This window comes from Diadema antillarum, unplaced genomic scaffold (assembly GCF_040938485.1).
Source record: "Diadema antillarum isolate AM-2024a unplaced genomic scaffold, OU_Dant_1.0 scf00000058, whole genome shotgun sequence".
NCBI lineage: Eukaryota > Metazoa > Echinodermata > Echinoidea > Diadematoida > Diadematidae > Diadema > Diadema antillarum.
In genome coordinates this window covers 413,852-430,908 of record NW_027270947.1, presented here as the reverse complement: position 1 = coordinate 430,908, position 17,057 = coordinate 413,852, and the positions used below count along the sequence as shown (strand labels likewise).

The 17,057-nt window shown below is 37.6% G+C and overlaps 1 long non-coding RNA gene across 1 annotated transcript; it reads left to right on the top strand.

Annotated features, from left to right (window-relative positions):
• The first annotated feature begins 218 nt into the window (after positions 1–218).
• On the top strand, positions 219–15,210 carry LOC139715965 (uncharacterized). The gene is made up of 3 exons (XR_011709867.1): positions 219–346; positions 14,204–14,244; positions 15,155–15,210. It is a non-coding gene; the product is annotated as an uncharacterized lncRNA (long non-coding RNA).
• Positions 15,211–17,057: the final 1,847 nt, after the last annotated feature.

The window sequence follows — 17,057 nt, the reverse complement described above, 5'->3', positions numbered from 1 at the left end:
ATTTTCTGCTCTCTAAATGGCAGGTGAAATGAAAATATGAGCTGCTCTGCTGTGCATCCACGCTAGACAGATCACACGTAGATTCTAGTTCATTATCATCAATGGCATAATGCAAGCATTGCAAAGACTAATTTTATCGGCGGCTCGGCGGCGCCGATCCATTCATACATGGATGGAGCACGCACAGCACAGGCAGGCAGGCGCGGCTAGGGCTACTACACACATAATCCCTGTCGTCTCTGTCGAAACTGAGTCCTGTCAGATTAATAAGACAATCATGGAGGACAAAGAACTAGAAGCACTTAGAGCTCGCAGGATGGCTGAACTGCAGCAACAGTTTGGAAGTGTAAGTGGAGGTTATTACCACGCACAAATATAACTTTGAGGCAGTTTGAGTTTCGTTGATAATACTGTTGGAGTTGAAACCTACATAGAAACGTAGTGGTGGGACCATGATGTAAATTACTGGGGATACTGGGGTGTTTCACAAAGAAATAAGTTTGACTTAACTTATGCGTAAATCCCCAAACCCTGCGTAAATCCCAAAGTCCTGCGTAATTTTATGCAGGACTTTAAATCCTGTTTCACAAAGCTCCAAGTCATGCGTAAGTCCTAACTACACGCAGCCGCTGCGCTGTCGCTTATGTCATGAAGCGACAGCGGCTGCACGTCTGTTCCTTCGCAGACGTTGTTATTTTTCAGCAGTGGGTGTACGTTTCCTTCATGAATATCTTTATTAATCGTGGAAAACTAAAATATAAGGAATCCCCGTAATCTATGATAATCATTCAATAATCGGTATGCGATTTTTTGTTTAATTACGTCAAAAACTCACCGAAATCCGTGGCTAAAGTCAGGTCTGTAAACGTCCGTATTGCTTCACTCCTCATCTGTGTGATATTACCTCCGCCAAGGGGGAGGTTATGTTTTCGTTACCGTTGGTTTGTTAGTTTGTCCGTTGGCAAAATAACTCAAAAAGTAGTCAACGGATTGAGATGAAACTTGCAGGAAAGGTTGAGAATGACACAAGTACCAAACGATTAACTTTTGGTAGTGATCCGATAATTTTTGGGGAATTTATGAAGGATTTTTGACATTTTGGCAGGTAGGGTCAATGAACTTGGGAGTTCATGACGTAACAAAGGCTTCTATATTGGGAAATCAGGCAACTTTCAGCACACAATGCTGGGTGGAAATCACTGATATCTCTATATTATATGGAAGAGCAAGATCAGTGGTGAAAATGATTTGCATGCTTGGCGGAGGTCTGCGCTCTCAGAGTGCTTCTCTAGTTTGAATGGCATTCACTCTCGTATACTATGTGCTACAATGTAGCTAGTCGGGGAGCAGAAGTGATGAGCTAGTCGGGGAGCGGAAGTGACCCATAAAAAGGTCAAATCATTGCCGGCGCAGCACGCGCGGATACGAGTGCTGTAGCAGACGACGTTGTTAATGTGTAACTCTATAGTAATTACCACACGCATTATGCATTGTACATCAATAAACCCTGTTATGTTAAAATCATAGTCCTTCGCAGTGATTGTTTTTAGCCATGTTTAATTCCCTAGAAATTTGGTGTGAAATATATATACATCTTTTATTCGCACAATTAAAGGCAATCAAATAACATAGAAATCACATCTACAATAAATTAACGTGAAAAAAAGAAATGTTGACAGATTTAAAAATCACATTTCAAGTCACACACAAAGAATCAATAATTTCACATAATTCGGTTCAATTAAAAAGATCACAATGTTTGACTCCATCCCTAATGTCTACTAAATCCCTCACTGACTGGGCTTTACACTGTAACTCACTGTCTAAATTTAAGCTAATATTGTTATACCCAACGTTAAGGTGCTCAGCCTCCTTCACATTGCTACAAAAAATAGAATTCGGATTTAGGCATGCAACCCTAATGGTAGATTTCAGCAAATTGGAACCAAAGTGAAGTGCTTTGCTGTGAAATCTCATGAAAATCTGTACGAGCTTTTGCTCAAGGGGAACACTATAAGATAATTCAGCCACAAGATCGCAATGAGTTCTAGTACTTATCTTCCATATCTTTCTCAGAGCCTTTCTCCATGCAATACAAATATCACTAAATCCCTTACTCAAAACAGACCAAATAGGTGAACCATAAAAGCTACAGCAGTATTGCTTAAAAGCTGACACTGTAAAGATGAGTAAATATGTCCAAAATCAGATCTGAAAATGTTAAAACTTCTCCAAAACTGAGCAATGGCTTCATGTACACAACTTTCCTGATCAACAGTACTCAAACAATGTCCCAAATGAGTAACCCTTTGAATATTTGAGACAGAAATACCATTAACTATAACTTGGCAATCTATGGGTGGGTTGCCTCTTCCCTTAAAAATCAGAAACTGGCTCTTCTTACCATTAAATAATATATTATGTTCTTGAGCATAATTTTCACATATATCTATCAACTTTTGTAAACCCCTTTTTGTTGGAGCTAATAGTGACAAATCATCTGCATAACCCAGACAGCCTGCACAACTGTCACCCATTGTACATTCAATTCCACTCTCCTGAAGTCTTAAATACAAATCATCAACATACCAAAAACAATACAGGAGATAATACTCCACCCTGTTTTACTCCATTCTGCACAGAAGATCTATCTGAACATTTTGTACCCCATCTTACATGTAACATTTGATTAATATATGAACTCACCAACACCCTCAAAATTGCTGGAGATATATTCCTTTCTTCCCTTGCAACAGCTTTCTAAAAAGTACTGAATAATTCACCCTATCAAATGCCTTAGATGCATCTAATAACATAACATATACATCACTTCTGTTGTAATTATGATAAGAGATAACCTCAGACATAACAAACGTGCACTGAGTTGTTGATGAGTGCTCTTTAAATCCAAATTGCATATCAGAGGTACTCAAATGATCTTTTTCCAAAAATAAAATCACCCAATCAAATACCTTTCCAATAATACTGCTGAGAGTAATGGCTCTATAATTATCTGAACAAGCCAAAGATTTTCTTTTATCCTTCGGTATAGGAACCATGGTGCCCCATGACATGCTGGTAGTGCAGACTCCATGAACTACCATGCAATTAAATAAACATGTCAACCAAACAATCAGAGAGTTTGTTCCATTTATGACATGATCAGAATACATACCCTCATCGCCCCCACTTTTACCACTTTTCAATTTTGATATATACCCTCTCTAACATGATTAACAGTTATCATTTTCTCTAACCCCTCAACCATTAATTTCTTATCAATTTCCTTACAAATTTCCTTAATCTCATGAGACTCATATGGTACTGAATTATAAAGGCCATTATACTTTACACTAAAAACCTCTGCAATACCCTTCTCACCACTTAAGCCATCAACTGTATTGGCACGTAAATTAATTTTTCCCTTTAATTTCTTAACCTCTTTCCATAAATCTCTGTACCTGTTATCACATAATGCAGCACCCATACTTTCCATTCTTAACAATTCAGAGTCTCTAATAACCTTCCTAACAGCTCTGTGATATCTAGCCCTACTCAACCTATGCTTGTCGGCAATCTCACCAACATGGGGGCAACCAGATGCCTTCCAGTGGTGGTGCCACATAAGAGATTCTTGTCTTAAGGGCTCAACATATTCACTCCAACCAGGAATATTTTCACATTTCCTACTTGCCTGACTGTCCTTACTTGGACCAGACTTGGGGATGCATAATTCAGAAGCATCGATACATGCTGAGATGATATCCTGATATAAACTGTTTACATTATCAAGATGCTCAATACAATGTACATTTGTGCATGTTAGCACATCCTAATTACAGACAATCCTATCCAACATATTATCCAGAGTAGCTTTATACTGTAAAATATATATTCATTTCAGGCTCTTTCCCATACTAATTTCTGTACATTTGGTCTATGCGCATAGTCACTATAAATTACCTCCACATCAATGACCAATTCAACTGGGACATGGTCTGATATCAAGTGATTGTCTATAATATGACATGATATGATAGATGATGTTAATGCAGAAGAAATTAGAAAATTATCAATTCGTGAATTAGATCTCCCACCTATAAAAGTATAAGGAACAATTGCATTCTCAACATCAATCCCTATAGATAAACCTTCGTTGTCAGTGAACTGTTTCAGAACGACAGAATGTGGAGAATTTCTAGAAAAGTCAGTATTTAAATCCCCTCCAAACAATATGTGTGAGGGATTAATTCTATGTATAACTTGTTCTACTTCATCCAAAATTTCCACAAATTCCTCATCTTGACAGTTATTATCACAAGGCATGTAAGCATTGATAAGCAAAAAATCACATGAATCCCTACATTTAAGACGACCAACACACAGCCTGTTATGTTTGCATTCTACTTCATCCAAACTAAACCCAGCTAAAGCATTTTATAATATAGCACAGCCACCATAGGGTCTTCCTTTTAACATAGCATTCTCTGACATAGAGCTTTTGCCAATCAGTTCTACATTATCCCCACATTTCTTAAGTTTACTTAATTGACTATTATACAAACAATGTTCCTGTATAAAAAGGACATCATGCTTTACAAACGCGACTTTTATACAATGTTTTTTTTTTCTTCAAAAAGTCCCTATACCGTGGGAGGAGGGTACCCCCCTCCTACAACCTCCCCCACTCGGTCGCTTCGCTCCCACGCAGAGGATCTCACATCCTCACATAAAATGTGCCCTCTGAGAAATTTTGCCCCCCCCCCCCCAAAAAAAAAAACCCACCAACAACAAAACAAACAAAACGAAAACTAAACAAACAAACAAACAACAAAACAAAACAAAACCCTGAGTGTTCCGGCGCGCTTGACTCCCTCTGAAGATAAAAATATGAAGATGATAATTATGTCCTGATTGTCATAGTAACTGCTCAATGTCAATTTCAAGGACAGTCCCATGATTTGCATTCATGTAGAGTTACACGGCACAAGATTAACACCTTCGTATAATATCTTTAGATGACATAAACCGACTGTTATGCTCAGGATTTATTTCTATATCCCGATGATTAATACCACAATAATTTCGATAATCAATATAAAATCATGTATAACATCTACTATTTCTGAATGGTATTTTACTTTTTCGATGTGGAAATGGTTGCATACAGTGTATAAATGTATCAATTTACTGTTGTTGACTTTGATCAATAATATCTGCTGGAATAATTTGATCTGTTGCAGATCTGAAATTAGTGACTATCTATTTCTTCTAACACACACAGTGTTAACCGCTTCCAACCACAATTGAAATGACGAAGTCTGTTATATTACAATTTTATTCTTGATTATTGAAATCTTGGTCAAGCTAGAAAATATGATAACTAGATTATAAAACAACAATAATTTTGAGAAATTATGTGATTCAAAATAATTGTACTAATCCAAACATGTACCTTCAGGGATCAGAACTACAAAACGAATGCTAACTCAGCTGCTGCTACATGACTAGGTGTGTTTGAAGCCACTTGATTCAGGCCCTGGGTACCCTTTTTATAAAATAAAAGCTGAAGTGCGGACCAAAACTGACACTGTCTACTGTTGTTCAAGAGCAAAGAGGAAGCTTTTCAGCATTGTTTAGGTGTTTCCAAATACCAAGTCTTGTGTGTAATCTAATTCATTATGGACTGTATGGTGCCACTTTATATGCTCATAATTAAGTACATTCCTACAAAATTTTAAAATCAAATTATAATGATGATTACTTCGATTTCAAGTGACCCTGACATTTTCATCTTCAATATTGGTACGGAAAATCAACTTCCATTCCAACTTAGAGTACGTTTATTTCGTAGGGTTTTCTTTACGTTCTTAGGTACCAGTAAATGTATAGAATTTACTATATTTCAATTCTTGATTCCAGGCAATTATCACTTCAGATGATACTCTAGCTCATGTTAACATGTACACACACACAAAAAACGTTCCCATGGCAACCATGTACTCAGTTTCTTTTACAAATGGCAAAGATTCCTATCAATACACAGGTTACTAACATACATACTCACATAGTCACATCCCAGGACTAATAATACATTCGTATGTTACATATCATAATGTCTGCAACCAGCGAAGGAGAAAGTATCCATGGCAACCATCTACTCAGGTCTTTAAAAGAAAATAGTTTCGATTATTTTCTGCCAAATTCGGGTCAACATATCCATCATGCAACAATCACACCCCAAAACCTGATTCCGTGCCATTTTTTAGTTGATTTTGTGTATTTTAGGGATTGTAAGCTAATCATTTAACTTAAACCATTGCAAATGTCTGCAACAAATGTTTTAAAAAAAAATCATTCAAGTTGATGGACCTCTGGACAAATGCTCCAAATCCAAACATCGGCATATTTTATAATCTCTTAAAACATAGATTACATTTATTTTCCTTGTTTTAGGGCTGCATGGCGGCCATGTTGGTGAGAGCTCCACATCCACCTGAATATCATTGTAAAGACCCCAAAGATGAATAATCAACAGAGAGAGAGAGAGAAAACAAAAAAGTATATCAGAGAATATAGATACTTCGGCCAAAAAATAGCTTTTGGCTGCCGGACTATGACAATAGAAAGTGCGCTCCCAGCAGCCTCCGCGACGTTCATTCAAGCTTATTAGCGCCAGCGTTCTATTTACGCAAGACCAATCAGTAACCAGGATGCCACGCAGTGACCAATGAGATCACTCCCTCGTTGCTAAGGGTGGAGTCTAGCTGCGGCGCTAAATCAAAATCTTCGGAAACGTTTCTGTTCCGTTGAAATTCGGAAAATCATGGCCCAGAAAGATGTTTTTTTCTTGCCTTTCCTCTAATCATTCAGCTTCGAAATTTCTGCAGATGGTAGAAGATGCAGTAGACTACAAAATTTTGTCAAAAACAGAAATACGAACATTTTGATGGATTTCGATTTTCTCGGCTCACACGTTAGCGACTTCAGGATCCTTTTGTTGTAACGGGTCGAATATATATATATATTTTTTTTTCTTTTTTATGTATAAACCCATTAAATTTGAATAATATTTTTCGATTTCTTTGTTAAACATTTTGTTTTGGCTCGCAGCAGGCATCGCAAGAATTTAATATTGGCCTGATCTCAGTTTGTACCGAAATAACATTAATCTATTAATCATCATTGTCTATTTGAGAAATAATACATATAAATTTATATTGCAAAATACCATCTTTGATTTTTTTAAAAAAAATAGGGGGTATGTTTGTACAGGCCATTTACCATGCCCTCCGGGATTTACGCCAGTGCTTAAAACCCTAAATGTCATTGATCTCACTGAGATCAACATTGGTAAAACGGCCGTTTCTCCCTCAATTACAATTTTTGTTTTGATTTTTTTATCACTCTCTGACACGACAATGGAAATGGAAATAAAATTGAATTGAATTGAATTGATAATTTCACTCAATCAATGCATTGAGTGGCTGTGTAATTAGACTCAGTTTGGTAATACTCTTCCAGGCCATGCTGTGCATGGTATTCCAGTGTGAAGGGTGTAATACTAAAATGTAAGGAACCATCCTTACACTGAAAATGACCTTGAGATGGGACGGGGCGGTAGTCTAAAGAAAATGAAAACTTGATAATTGATCATCATGAAAGAAATGCCTGATTTTGGGGATCATAATACCTACCAATTTCCATCGACGAAGTACTAGCTTTGAGGGTCCTTGGAAAAGGCCGGCGAGCGTTCTTCCGCCGCATTTTCGACACCAGGAGTTCGAAGCAACTCCTACAAATGAAGATTCGCCAATCAGAATTTGTGAGTGGCTTCCTGAAGACTGCCGTGAAAGTTGTTGGCGACGTGATTGTTGTCACCCGATGACGATAAAAACCCTTGTTCTTAGGCGTGAAATTACTACTACAATTCAAGCAGGTACTAGTAAATTCCATTTTCCTTGCATGGGTATTCAAAGGAATGTGATCATACATCGATAGGATATCATGTACCTAGCAGACGACAAGCTTTACGTAACACATAAAACGCACGGGCGTACATAAAACGCAACCACTTCCGGTTGCGCATGCGTGGTAGTTTGTTGATTTTGTGAAGCTCTCGAAGGAAAAGATGCCACCGCACAATCTACTCCGAAAAATTCAACAATAAGGTCTGGATACCAACAAAACGCCGAATTTAACTCAACCATCAGGAAAATACGCTGTAGGTGAGTTTTAAAATTATCTTACTCTTAAAATCAAACAAAATAAAAGGCATCTTATGTGATTTTGCCGTCAATAGTGACGGTCGTTTACAACGTTTAAACACTAATACATGTCAGACCGCTGTGCGAAGCACAGCGGTCTGGTCAGGCTAGCATAAGTCCCATCAAGTCCTGCTTAATAACTTTACGCATAGCCATAGCATAGCCAGGCATAGGCATGACACGGCCTGATGGTTGATGAAGCCATGTGTATAAATTAAAAGTCAGACTTAAAAATTCCAAAATGGGAAGTTCAAAAGCATAATCAGCTCCTAATCATTAATTTCTTCCACTTTATCTTATAACGAGTGAGATGGCAGTATATTTTTAACAAACTAGAGAATCACTAACGTCGTTAGTTTGGTAGATCAGAGCAGGTTTAACTGCAACCAGCAGCCCCAAAACGCTTAGCGTAATGGGTAATGGGTAATGGTTTATTTAAAGATTCTTTTGCAGCCATGGAGATGGCTGAATTGCAGAATTCTGTACAATATCATTTCATTTTATAATAACATACATAGTCATACAATCATTCTTAGATAAAGATATAAAACTACACAATTATATATATATAAACACCTGATGACCAAAATATCAAAATTAATCGAATACACTTGTACATACACATTGAAAAAGCTGTGAGAAAAATTAAACATAATCTTCATGTCACCAACATATTTCAATACACAAACTTATAGACTAAAATATATCAAATATACACAAATCAGTATACTTCTCCAATAACTTTCAAATTTTGTTTATACATATACTGAAAAAAATTAAGACGGCAGTGATGACATAAGAAATATTAAACACTTGCGTATAGAGGCGGAGAGAGAGAAACACAGAAGGGGTAGGAAGGAGATAGCAAGAGAGCTAGGAAGAGACAGAAGAGAATACTTGGATGGGATGTACAGAGAGATATACAATAAGGAATCTATTTCTTTTTCATCTTATATTTCTATTCAAATCATCATTTCAATCCATATAATATTTTAACATTAGGCCTACTATCTTTTTAACAAAATTATATATCATTAATGATTAGAATTATACAAAAATCGAAATACCTTATACATATAAGGGGGGGGGGATACCCATGCATATACAGTAAGCATGCAAACATAACAACATTCATTTATATTTCACATTTCATTTATTCTCATAACAAAATTATTTTCTGATAATGATCTGATTACATAAGCTCAATCAATATCATACAGAATCACAATTCAACTCATTATCATTATTATGAAAAAAAAATATGTGTGTTATAAAAGTTGCACCATCGTGAAAAGAATATAAAATTGTCAATATAAATCGTATGATAAATATAAAATGTCATTTTTACGAATGCAGATTTTAAATATGTACAAAATATGTCGATCAGAAAAAAGAAATATTAAAAAACAGGAATTATTGCAATATCATAACATTCAGGAACAGTTATTGCACGACAGGAATATTGCAGAAGTGTGGCTTGCTACATTTTAATTACATATTATTATGACCACTGCTGGACGGGGAGGGCGCCCCATGAAACCGTATCAAACAGACATGTTGCTAGGGAAACTCTTTCGATCTATAGATATGAATATTGCAAATAAATCTCAAATGATAACCAATAAACTCTGAATAGAATGGTGATTACAACATTTTGCACTATTTCACATAAAGGTAGTTTGAAGAGAGGGAGAGAGAGAGAGAGGAAGAAAGAAGAGAATGAGAGGGAGAGATAGGAGAGAGCGAGATAGGTATAAAAGCTCATTCACATAATGCCTCATAGATAGTGCAACTGAATAATAATAGAATGCAAATTATGTAAGATGCAACCAATCTGCAATTTAATTTTTACAATATACCATACAAATAATATCATATTATCAGCCTGATTAAAATGAATTCAACAAATAAAGTCGATAAGAAGTTGAGGGGCCATGTTCAGAATGTGCACTTGACTCCTCTGGCAAACCAGTGCTTGCTTCTCCCATTGACGGTTGGTCCGATGAGTGGTTCACGGCCTCGTCCTCCCTGATCACCTTGTTACCCGTCTGCTTGGTGGACCATGAGTCAAAGAGTGGCTGGTGATGAACTTCTAGTGAAGGCTTGCGTTGGAGGGTGTAGTAGTTGGTGATGAGGGAAAACATTGCCTCCAAGATGTTTATTTTCCCCACAATCACTCTATTCCTCCAGATGATCTCACTGAGGTGCCCCTCAAAGTTGTTGATGCTTGTGCCGTTTATTTTCCTGAAATGATCCTTAGCGATCTTCCATGACCCCTCGATCGTGTTTGTGTGCACCACGGTTTCTTCCTCGGTTGCCACGTCTTGATAAACTTGCAGAAATGCACTCTTGTGCTCCACGGTGAAGTGGCGATAATCGCGGTCATTAAGTGATGAGTAGGCTTGCCATCCATCTAGGTGTAGATGGTTGCTCCTTTCTCCACGTGCCTCTCAGTGAGGGGGATGAGAGTATTCTCATCTCTGCTGTCGACAGGATACAGGATAATCCTGTTGCTGCCTTTCTCGACCATGCCGAGAATCCAAACCTTCTGGCCCTGCGGATCACCGCGATGGTACTTACACTGACGGCCGAACAGACTCTCGTCGATTTCAACATGCCCAGCAAGCATTGACTCTCGTCCTCCGTAGTACAGTTCGTCGACGAATTTCCGCATTAAATCCCGAAAGATTTTGCCCAATCGACTGAGGTGCGCTTGTAGTTCAGGCCAGCTTCAATGGCACAACGTTGGAGCGAAGATCTATGGGCCCATTCTCTGATGAACACCAAGAGTCCACGAACATCGAATTGCGATCTCTCAAAGATAGAATGGTGATGAATAGAGTACATTTTATCGTGTTTCCACGTGACACTTCCCTTGCATCTCCACACTTTTCCACCTTTCTTTGAGCAATTGAATATCAACTTGCAGGGCCTTGTACATAGCTCACAGCGCATCGAACAGGCGATAAGATTGTGCTGTTGCAACCAATTGTATAGCTTGTTGTCGTCCAGCGCTAGCAAGTTGAAGAAGTCGAAGGGATTTCTCCAGTGGGAGAAATCTCCAGCAGACGTATCACGCAGCCTCTTACTCCAAGACATGATTGTCTGAAAATGCAGTGAATGAATTGATGTGAAGGCAACAATGCTGACTGGAGGAAAGTTTTGGACCAGTAACATGTATTTTGCATAAATTATAGAATACTCGTCGCTCATTGGTCAACAAAGGTGTAAAACCATTAATTGCAATTATGGGGGTGTTTTACTTACCATTTGATTAATAATGTACCACCGAGATCGTCCGTCGAGGTATTCATACCCTTCTGGTTGAAATATTCCACGCGTAAAAGACTGTAATTCCTCCCGCTCTCAAAAAGATTGAAAACAGCTTGAAAATGTCGAAAACTAGCCCCGTCCTTGCACATTCCCATGAGCTGTGGAGCTGTGCCCACTCCAAAAACATGATCGGGTTCAAACCGTTTAAGTACACAAAGGCTGCAACCCTGATTCTGTCCCAGTGTCTTATGTTCTTGCTCCAAAATAGTCTCCGGATTCGAAGTTGCCATTGTCTTGCATCTCCACTTATGTCTTGGATGTCAGTCCATAACAGATAAATTCGTCGATTCCCAGTTGGAGGCATGTTATTAAGAATACTGGCAGTATGTAGGTATTATGCTGATATGATAATCAGATTAATCTGCAGACGACAAGAAATAATCACCGTAATATGTAATATTGTCTATCAGGCCTCCTAATTTGCATATTCTCGCCCTAGATGAAATCTTAGTTTAATTAGTGATTGGCTCTATAATACAATATTGTATATCCCAGCACATGCTAACGATGGTTAAAAGTACATTATGATTTGCAGATTTCTCCTCCGACACGCAAGCGTCATTTTATTGTGTCATTGTTAGGACAATCATGGGACAATAGAGTGAGAACAGAGCGTGTCTCAACCTTTGTTCTTAATTGCTTCATCAATCATCAAGCTTGCAAAGAGTGGGGGAGGACAGCCATGATGTGAAGCGGCTGCAGGGTGGCAATTACTCATTCCCAGCCCTCCTCTTCCAGGAGCAATCCCGCCTCTGCCAGATTGTTTTCACTGAGGGGGCTGACATCTGCATTCCAGTGCTGATTGGTGTATTCCACCAGTCACTCTAGGCAATTTGTGCCAAGCAGGAACTGCACAATCCTATGCAATCCTGCGCAGTCCCATGGCCCTCTTCCTTAGGGTCTCTGCCCATGCAGTGCCTTGTTCTGATTTTCGGGATCCGTGTTCTCTTGTTTCTGATTTAAGGTTTTTGCCGCTTCTGCATAACTGATTCGATTCTCTATTCTGTACGATTGGATTTCATGCGCTTCCTTCAACTCCGGGCACCCCCCGTATGCACTGTTATGCTGGCCGTTACATCGGACACACAGTGGTGTTTCTTTGTTTTGACTCTTGTCAAAGGAGTGATTGCTGCCACACCTGACACATCTCATCTTTCCTTTACACTGGGCCTGACTATGCCCTAATCTCTGGCATTTCAAACATCTCATAATGGGTGGTACATAGCGTTTCACTCGGAAAGCTTTGTATCCACATGTGACAGGCTCAGGTAGCTCTTTACTCTGGAATGCTGAATGCTACAATAGGGTCTACAAAATTCAAGGAGTGATTTACAGTTAAATGTTGAAACCATGCTGCTCCGAGATAGTCGTAAGCTTTCCAGCAATTGCTCACAATAGTTGTTCCTGCTTTGTTATATTTAGTGATGAGAGGTTCCAAAGTTGCACTTGCTCTTTCTCTCTTTTGTTAAACCTTGTACCTTGTACCTTGTATAAGTAATTCCTTTTGCAGCTTGTTCTGGAAGCTAAACTGGGATAGGGTGCGTGTGCAGTCAATGGCCAACAGAGAGGTTTGGGAATATTTTTTAAAAAATTAATGATAATAATAAAAAAGTGAAAGGTGCAAGTAAAACAGAACTGGTCAGTTTACAGGAACAGAAGTCCACTGAGGTGGCTACATGCTTCTGACAGCTGGGAAGGCAGCCACCTGGAAAGAGATGAGAGAAGAGTTGCTAGCTGCATAAGGAAGTTTACTTCAGATTCTCATGGTACATGTATACATATCAGTCCATTTAAATTTCCACTAAAATGAGAAATTCTTGTACAAAAAAATTCAATATGATCGTTCTAACTCAATGTACTATTGAATACAACTCACACACAAAAAAATACAGATTCATAAGATTTCAAATGTGTTTCTCCAATTTTCAAAATCATGTCATCAGTATTATATTGTACTCTTCTGCGTTTAAACTTGAACCAATCATATACTTGAAAAAAAGATTTTAATCTGAAGATTCATTAAGAACATTGATATCGTTATGAGAGGCAAGAAGTGAAGTGTCATCTGCATGTAAAATAAAATGAGATTCATGACAAGAGTTTACAATGTCGTTTAAATAAACAAAAAACAGTTAGGGTCCAACACATGGATCCTTGAGGCACACCTGTATCAATATTTTAAAAGATGAATTAAAAAAAAATCATGAACAATAAATTGTTTTCTTCCGCATAATTAAGATCTAAACCCTTTCAAACGTACACCTCCAACACCATGATGTAGTTTTTGAAGTAAAATTTCATGAGAAAGACAATCAAAAGCCTTTGAAAGATCCATGAATGCTGCTAAAACATCTTTGCCACCATTAATTTCATGAATTATTCTGTCCTGGTTTTCTATAACTGACATATCTGTGGACAAATTTTGGCAGACCCATACTGACTATCATATAATAAATCATACTCAAGCAGGAAATCACCAAGATGAGTAAAATCTACTGGTATTTTTTTCTAATATTTTTGAAAAACAAGGCAAAGTATATATGGGACAGTAATTTGTAAATAAATTTTGTAAAAAAAAAAGTACTTTCTTTTAATGCTTACAGAACCAAGGTAACGAGAAAGAGCAAGCCGAGGCGCGAAAAAGGTAAGACAGGCAGTGGACTTTTCAACATACTACATGTGGTCTTTGCACTGGCATTGAAGGAATGCTCAATTATTGAATTGATTACCCAGTATTGATATTGATCTGAAATAACTTGTGATATGTGAATAGTGTCTTGATTATCTTGTACATTGTGTTTGAAGTGTATCACTTGAGGCTATGACCACAGTTTTGATCTGTATGATCTCGCTATGATGACAACCATGTTTGAAGAAATGAAAACAACTACCTATCATGTTTTTAAATTGGAACCAGCCTTTTAAAGGCTGCTCTTTGTACTTGTTGTAGTACAGTTGGTATGTGGAAGTTAAAGGATGGAAACTGTCTTTGTAATTATGGAGTTGAACAGAGCAGTTGGTATGAGGTAGAATCCTGCAATTTTAGTACTTTTTCCTCCTTATCACAGTCAAAACAAGATAACAAAAATGTTCTGATTTGTATAGTTTTGCAGATCTACCTATTCAAGTAATGTTAGATTTGTAAGAATGTAATGCTACGTAATAATGAGCTGAATCATGAAATTTGCTCTCCTTTTGGGAAATAGAACTATTGAAATCCTGACATTAAGCTGTATTAATCAAGTCACATGACCAAAGCAATAAACCTAACAAAGTTTTGAATGTGTGTGGGATAACTTATTAAATGATTGAAGACCCCATAGCCACAACAGATGTGAAGTTCCATCCGTCTTTCACATTTCCTCCACTTTCTCCTCGCACATGTTTTAGCTTTATAGGAACTAATTTTTGCATCAATGGATAATATTCCTGTCCTAGCACCTTCGGAAGTGATGTTATCTCTTCCTTGGCACCACCAGTTCTTTGATAGAATGCTTGTTTTGTCAAGAGTTCATTGTGTAAGTTAATGTCTTTTTGGTCGTGACATTTTTTAGGGAGCAAGAGATGAAGAACTCCATGCTGGCACAGCTTCTGGATCAGTCTGCCAGGGGCAAGATGTAAGTTTCAAGACAAACAAACAAACAAACAAAGCTGATCATGCACAACATTTTGCACATACAAGTCTATATTGATTTTTTAGGGTAACGGGTATAATTTTTCTTTTTCATAATATTTTTTTATATTATTGCAATTGATTGGAAACCAATTCTACATTGATCTGCTGCAATAAAACACAACTTTGCACAAGAATCATTAAGTTTGATATTTTTCAGTTTATCAAGCAGCTGCAAAAAATAAACACAACCTGATGCAAGAATATATATGTATACATACATGTTTTTTGATAATTAACAGCATAGTTAGTCAGTACCACAGGTGCATCGTTTGTGTACATTCCAATCAAATTTTTAGATGATTGTCATTCAGAGTATTGACTAGGTTTTTCTTCCTCTTGGCTGTTTTTATACATATGTTGATGTATTTGTGTTTTTGTTTCTCACATCCAGTAAACAGCATTGCTCTGGTCAAGCCAGAGAAGGCTAAGATGGTAGAAGACATGCTGATCAGGATGGCTCAAACTGGCCAGATTCCCGGCAAGGTACTTTTTTTGTTTTTTACAATCTTTTATTTTTCTGTCTTTTTTCATATAAACAATATACAAATTAATTCATAACAAAATAAAACAATTTATTACAACATAAATTCCTTATTGTCGATATTACGAATGAAAAAGAAAGAATTTTATAAGTAAAAAAGGAAAAGAGACAAACGCATCAAACAGAAGGGAACACCCCCCCCCCCCCCCCCCCATATCTGGTGAACCCACTCACAATCTCACTTACTCAAATGCTTAAAATTACAAAATTATAGTACACTGTACACACACACACAGACACAGGCATACACATGCACTCCTTGAATATCCAGCTCTTCCTTTTTGAGGTCATTTCTGCTAAATCTCTCACTCTCCTGCCTGAGTTTGAATTTCTCTAGCTCTGGCTGTGTGTCTTGTGACATGTTTTTCTCCAGCTTAAAATGTAGCTTTTTTTCCCGCCCAACTTTATATTTGTCATGTATGTTAAAAAATTATGGCTAAGTAGCTCCATGGGCTATTAGATAGCACCAGAAAGCATTTATAACCTATAGCTTCCAGAGACCTTAAACGGGACCTGGACCCGGGCAGCAAGAGATCTTGTGCCTCACACTCTCTTTCTTTCTTTTCTTTCCTTTTTCTTTTTTTGCCCTTCAGTACCATGAAAAATAATAGATGATGTGGGACTTTAGAATAAATTCAAGTCAGTGCACAGTCCCTAAGTGTGGACTATTTTGTTCTTTTTTTGTTCTTGGGGTGATATTTTTTTTGACATATTTGTTTTGTAGGCAGTTGCATTTTAGGATTACTCAGAAGTCTTTTTGCAGCTCTCATTTTCATTATCAGATAGGTCTCTGTCTATCAGCAACCTGGAATGCTCTGGAGTATGTGATGCACTGCTGTAGTTTGGTTTGCTTGACTGAAACTTAAATTGCTTGTTGACAAAGTTTGTATTTAAAGACAGGAGGAAAAAAAAAATGCAACGAAATCATTTTTCTTTATGGGGAAAGTTACCCAGTGGATTTACACCAACAATCATTTTTGTTTTTAATTCAACAAGATTGGAGAGGAGCAGTTGAAAAGCTTCCTGGAGCAGGTCAGCGAGAAAACAAGCAGATCAACAAAAGTGAAGGTAAGTTTGGAGATTCATTCATTGCAGTCCAGCCAATTCTGTTGATTCAAAAACTTCATGCAACACTAAAGACAATTTACACACAGCATTGTGGGAGCAAAGCGTCACTGCAAGTCTGGATGTAATCACAAAATAATAGCTCTTCACCAGAATGAGATGTTGTCAATAAATC